At 35.6% G+C, this 6,969-nt stretch overlaps 1 long non-coding RNA gene across 1 annotated transcript in view; it reads right to left on the bottom strand.

Annotated features, from left to right (window-relative positions):
- Positions 1-3,214: 3,214 nt before the first annotated feature.
- Positions 3,215-6,969, bottom strand: part of LOC122237961 — a 62,084-nt gene continuing 58,329 nt past the window's right edge. Inside the window, exon 3 of the long non-coding RNA XR_006216790.1 lies at positions 3,215-3,684. This is a non-coding gene — a long non-coding RNA (uncharacterized LOC122237961). The remainder of the gene's footprint in view (positions 3,685-6,969) is intronic.

Genomic DNA, 6,969 nt, shown 5'->3' with positions numbered 1-6,969 from the left:
TAATTGTACTTCAATTAAAAAAATTAAAAGCACAAAAAATATTGGAAATCGAACTGGACCTGCATCTGTAGTTGTCTACACTTGGGGCACCTGGGTGGCTCAGTCGGTTAAGCATCCGACTTCAGCTCAGGTCATGATCTCACGGTTCATGAGTTCGAGCCCCGCATTGGGCTCTGGGCTGACAGCTCAGAGCCTGGAGCCTGCTTCGGATTCTGTGTCTCCCTCTCTCTGCCCCTCCCCCCATAACTGCAAATTAATTTATGTAAAACATCTCACTTGTCAAGTTAAATTAATGATGTCCATTTATATAATGATGGTTTTATAGTTATATAGCACTAGAGTTCTTTTCACTTTTAGTTTTATAAAAGTGAAGTATATAAAAAGAAATATCTATTTTAATTTGCAATTTGTAAGTAATTTTTTTTAGAGTTAACATTTTTAGTATCCTATTAAACAAATAGTAGCCTACAAGTTGACTTATAAGGTCACTAAGATGTTATCCTATGTTTCATCTAAAAGAGCACTATGCAATAGAACTTTCTGTGATGATTAAAATGTCCTATTTCTGCACTGACCAATATAGTAGTTACTACCCACATATACTTATGCCGAACTCTTGAACTGTTACTTGTGTGACTAAGGAATTGATTTTGCAAATTGCTTTTCAAAAATTGATGGCTAGTAGTTATTATGGGACAGCAACACTCTAAAAACTAAGTAAGTTTTCCTTTTCACATTTACATCTTTTGTCCACCTGGCATTGACTTTTTTGTGTGTGACATGAAGTAAATGTCAAGATCCTTTTTCTGTTTGTAAATATTCAATTGGTGAAGCACATATTTTATAAGATCTTATGTTTCCCTACCCACTTGCTACAGAGTTGTTGTTATAAAGCAGAGGATTTTCATACGTGGGCTTTTATAGATCCTCTATTTTGTTTCTGCTAACACTCAGCTCTTTTTATAGTCGGTAAGGAGATAAATCTCCTGGTAGTTCTTACTGTAAATAGCCAGTTTTCACCAGCGCATGTTCCATTTTGTCATATTTTTGATGGGCTCAAACACTTTATTACATTATGTTTTCAATGTTTTCTTGATCCGTAAGGATAGAAATAATAAAAAGCCTGAAATACAAGCAATATCATTAATAAAATGACATCATTGATGTCATTAAGAAAGAATATCATTAACAAAAAAGACATATTTTGCTCAGGATTATAGAATTGTTTTGGTATGGGGAAAAGAGATATCAGACTTGGGAGAGAAATTCCCTAGTAAAAAGAAGAGATTGGAAGTTTTTGGAAGCTATGGTAATCCAAGAAATCTTCATCGATTTGACCTGGGTAATGTAGGTACCAGTGATTATGAAATGGGAACATTTATTTCTTTAAATATTCAATTAAATTCTTCAAAAATATTTAGCTATGATAGCACCTGTTACAACAAGTCCTTTTTTAAATTTTAAAATGAAACCTCTGTGTAAGGGAGAGTTTGAAACAATAATCTCTATTAAGCTGAACTGCACAGAGAAGGCAAGTAAAATCCTAAGTTATTGGCAAAAGTACAAATTACTGATGTTCTGGACCATGGCAAAATTTTTGCCATTTTTGTTGTTTTGTTGTTGGCTATATTCTTTTGGAGAGAAGTGTGAGGAATTAGATTTTTTCTTTATTTTTTTTTAATATTTATTTATTTTGAGAGAGAGAGGGAGTGGGTGATGGGCAGAGAAAGAGGGTGACAGAGAATCCCAAGCAGTCTCCACACTGTCAGCACAGAACCTGTTGCAGGGCTCAAACCTACAAACCGTGAGATCTGAGCTGAAATCAAGACTCAGATGCTTAACCGACTGAGCCCCTCAGGCGCCCCATATTGTTTCTTTAAATAAAAGTCACTTTGGAAAAGAGAGCTCTCTCTTATTTTCAGCAGACTGATTTCCTTTTGGGGACAGACATTATGCGTACGTGAGAAAGTTTTATCAACAAGATCCTATACTTGATGAATAGTGACTAGAAATGCCAACAATGCACATTCCAGGAATGAAGCTGATAGGTAATTATTGATATATTCATCAATATTTTCCTTTTGTAATTAACATCATTACTGTTTTGACGGGTGCTATTTGAGTAAACCTACTAAAAAGATGACTGTATTTTCTTTATAAATTAATTTCTGCTTTAACATGTTTATTCATATCCAAAGTGGAGGTTTTGTAATGTTTCTTAGCAAATAAGCCATGCACAGCAGTGAGTCTTCCATCCAGTTGTTTAGGTTCTCATTTTTGGAAGGTATCAAGTAATTAAAAAACATAAATATAACCTTTTAAAATTATTTTTTACCTAATGAGTTCTCATCATGTTTCTGGCTTCATTGCAAAAGAGGTAAAGTGCTTACACCATAGACTAAAAATAACCCACGCTGTATTCATTTCCATAAAATGCCATGAGGGATGTGTATGCCTTTTTTCTTGGGTGTTTAAAGACACCGTAGTGGGAAAATACAGGACAAGGAGGCAGTAGACCTGGGTTTATCTCTGTGGAGCCAGTATAAATTTGACACCAAAACACTTGAGTAAACAAATGCCACCTTCGTTTACTTCTCTAAATCAAATTAATGGTGCCAAAAGGCTTTCTACCCATCCGGCTATTAGGTGGTCTGATCTTAGTCATTAACAGGGCCCACACAGAGCCAAAACCCAGGGACAGACCGGGTCCCTGTGTCCTCAGGGCCACTGTGCAACTTGCCCAGTTAATTCCTTCCAAACAACTGTACTCCCTGTATCTTGGGTACCAGGATAACAGCAGCATTTTTTTTTTCCTTAAAAAAAAAAAAAAAAATAACCTGTGGTATACTTGATAAGGTCTAGAAAACTAACTTCTGTTGGTTTGTTTTTCTTTTGTAAACATAGGTGTAAGGACATGTCAGAATACGACCCTTCCTTTTCAATTGCACTGAGGTCCCATATATCACCTATCAGTGTGTGAGATAAATCTGCATATGAAAATTTTCATAAGAAATATCCAGGAAACTGATTCTCTTTACCTACTAGAAAATATCAGAAAGTCCAGAGTGTGAGTGAGACAGACAGAGACTCTGAACTAGATCCATCTCTTGTCCAGGAAATCTTGAGAACAATTGAAAGGCTGACAAACTGTGTGGAAAGACCTATGTGCAGGGGAAGGCTATATTCCCAGAGTTTAATCCAGTTTCACTGGGCAAGCAATTCACAAGTATCTTCTCTATTCAGAAGTGAGCCATGCAAGGTGGAGGGGTAATTTGGGGTCCTGTTCAATAGGGCTGGAAGAGGGAAGAAATCTCAGCAGAAAGAGACTGACTGGTTACTTCTAGATACCCAGGGATAACAAAGGAGTCCCAGTAGGCCAGTTAGGGGGGAAATAGACAAGTCTGTCAGGATGAGTAGGATCCTTCTAGATTCAGAAAAGAGTCCGTGGAAGCTCCACCAGAGAGAATCCATTGTAATACCTTCCAGGCTTAGAGAGTAGAAAGTCCCTCGGTGTGGAGTAAGAAGTGTCCTACTACCCTTAACCTCCTTCTCCTCTTCCCGACAACTTCAGATCCTGATATAAGTGGAACAGTACAGTGGTGTGACAGAGCAGGTGAGGAAGGAGAAATTAGAAGCAGAAGGCTCATTCTTCTTTGTTGGCTTCTGGCAGAAGGCTGGCTTCAGCTGCAAAAGAGATTAAATGCTAGGTTAAATGTGGAGTGGCACTATTTACTAAACTGAGGCTGTACTTGCCACTTGTGGCCATGAGGCATCTTATTAAGTAGAAATGACCGGAAAAGCTTTGCAACTAACTCAAGTTTTCATTCTGGGATAAAGGAGCATTATTATCCACTGAATAAAATGTAAGGATCAAAGTGAGACAAAAGTATAATGCAGTTAAGCACATTGAGTATTCCAGTCATACAAATGATAACTTTCCGCCTATTTTGCATGGTTATTTTCATTTAAATAAGTTATTTGTGAAGGCTTTTTAAAAAATATCAAGCTCACTGTAAATTTGCTACCATTTGGAATGATTATTTGGGCTCATTGAAGATATTACTTTGTTGAATACCTATAACATGCAAGGGATTGACCAGTTTGTTTGTGTAGCTCACAGATTGTATGAGAGAAGGAAAAGGAAAATAAGACTGCAGTAGCCAGCTGAACAAGAATGGAGAGGAACTTTAAGTAGGATATCCAACGTAGGGAATAAAATAGGTGCTGAAATCAGAGCATGGTTAGAACTGTGTTTTAGGAAGATTATTCTGACAATTTGTAGAAATAATTGGAGCAAAGGAGATCCCAGAAATTTATATTCTTTTCAAGCTTACATTTTTTTTACATTTATTTTGAGAGTGCACGCACACACACACACACACACACACACACACAAGAGCAAGTGGAGGAGGGGCAGAGAGAGAGGGAGAGAGAGAATCCCAAACAGGCTCTGTGTTGCTGGTGCAGAGCCGGACTCGGAGCTCAGTCTCACAAACCGTGAAATCATGACCTGAGCCGAAATCGAGTCAAATGCTTACCCAACAAGCCACCTAGGCACCCCTCAAGTTCACATTTAAATTAAATTTTTCTTTGAAACTTTTTCTGATTTTACCCCCATGGAGTGATTATTGATTTTTTTTTCCTTCATCGTTTTAGATTAGTGGTTTAATACATGTATATCTTTGCATTGTATTGCAAGTGGGTGTTTTCCAGTTTTCAACGGCAAGTTTTATAGAACTCGCTTTCTGTGAGTTTTGCCTTCAAAGAGGTTTGAAATAATATACACTAGATCCATCTGTTGAAGAATCCCCATACATAGTAAATGTTCTCAATGTTCTCAGAAGTGCAGTTAAGAAAACCATTGAACTCGTTTTGATTCAAAATTATCCAAATTTATTTTTTTTTGTATAGATTCATCTATTTTTTCCTCAGATTAGGAGATTTATGAAGACCGAGGCAACATTTTATTTAATCTATATACAAGTTAAATATGAGAAGATAAAACTGTAACTTAGTTCACAATTACATTCCAGAATGAATAGATAATATTAAAGGATAAGATGGCATTGTTCATCAGAGAATTCTGGAAGGTTGGGATAAGCAAAGGTGAATGTCAAGCTGAGTTTGGAACAAGATTTTGGAAAGAGTTGAATTGCTCTAATAGAGTGATGGGTAATAGTGCTTCCTAGTGACAACTCATAAAGGGTGGTTTGAAGGAGGGGTGAATAATAGGCGGAGAAGTGAGAACTTGTGTGGGCAGAAGTAAAAACGGAAATGTTTAAGAGAAGAGATATGTAATACATTCTTTAAACATAATTATAGCCACTGTGATGTCAACCCCTCTACCTTTCTAAATACCAAAACACATATAAAGTTCTGTGTGACTGTGGGGATTGTTGTGTGAGCAAAAAGGGAAAAAGACAAGTCTATTGCCTTTGCAGCTACAAATTTGTTGATATACTAATGATATATGATGTGTTATTATAGTATAATGGGCTTATGCTACATATCCCAAGAAGATGTGAGTCAAAGGTTCGCATGGGAAGTCAGCCCTATAAATTTGCATGCTAGGGCTTAGAGAGAGGGTTAGCTGTTCTGCAGAATTCAGAGTAGGACCTTAAGCTACCATTATCCAACATATTATATTGAGGGGCAGATTGACTTCAGCTGACATATACTGACAGCAAAACCTAATATTTTGCTGGCATGATTATATATAATTTATACAATATATACAAATAAATGTAAATGAGGATTTAAAATATTAAAAGTTGGGGGGAGGGAAATCACATAACTAATAACTTCTGTTTTCACAGTAAATGAATGCACTCTCATTGGAAAAAAAATTAATTACCTAAAGTTTCTCTAATATCAACATTTCTAACTGGGTACTTGTGGAAAAACCTTTTTATTTCTTATTTCTTTATACAGTTTGAGCCATATGAAATTGCCTTCTTTGTCAATTAAAAGCAGATGAATATGGCTCAAACTACCATATTAATTTTGAGATTTTTATACTATTTACTCTACTATACTTATCTAAGGGAAATTGAGTTTTTCATCACTCAAATGTCTTTAAAAAACCTTTCTGTTATAGCTCATAAAAGATGTTTTGAAAGTAATGACTGAAATTCTGTAGTACAGAATTATTTCACCAGTCTCTCAATAATGACCTTTTAGGTCATGCTACTTTTATTGCTGTAGCTTTTTGTACATAATTCTTAGAACAAATGAGTGTTTCTAGGTAAATCCTAGAAGTAAATTGCTGGGTCTAAAAGAATGAGCATATTTTTACTAGATACTGCCAAATGTCAGTATTTGCTTACAATCCCAGAAAAACACGGTTTCTCGAAATCTTAACGCTTGATATTTTCACATTAATTTTTTTGTCATTTTTGAAACCAAAGAACTCTTTAATCATTATAATTTATGTTGCCCTTCTTACTAGTGAGAATAGGCATCTATACCGGCTATTTGAAATGAGTCTCCTGTAAATTGTTCAGGCTTTTCATATACATCAGAAATCTAATACTTTTAAATATGAGCATTTCCTAAATATCCAAAACACTTATGTGTAAGAAGGAAATGACTCTTATATGTAACGCCTTTACTTTTATAGATGATTTGAACTGCTGAATTTTTGGCAATGGCTATTTCTAACCTTCCCTTCCCCCTTCTTCAAATCAGATCAGTTATAATTTATTAACTCAATAAGCAGTTGAGGTCTTAAATGTGTTTCCTAAAAATGAATGATTTCTCTTTTAAATCAGATATTTTCATCCTCATTCAGAATTTAATCATTGAATTTCACATCTACCCAGCATTCATTTTAAAATACGCCTTTTATGAATTTTGATAACTTCCTTAGAAATACGTTAATGTGGGAATGTAACACAAACCGTCTGTTTTGAAACCTCTGACTTCTACAGGCAGGTTTTCTTCTTCCTGAACTGGATGGGTGTGCTAACT

This window comes from Panthera tigris, chromosome B1 (assembly GCF_018350195.1).
Source record: "Panthera tigris isolate Pti1 chromosome B1, P.tigris_Pti1_mat1.1, whole genome shotgun sequence".
Classification (NCBI taxonomy): Eukaryota; Metazoa; Chordata; class Mammalia; order Carnivora; family Felidae; genus Panthera; species Panthera tigris.
This window is presented reverse-complemented; position numbering and strand designations above follow the sequence as displayed.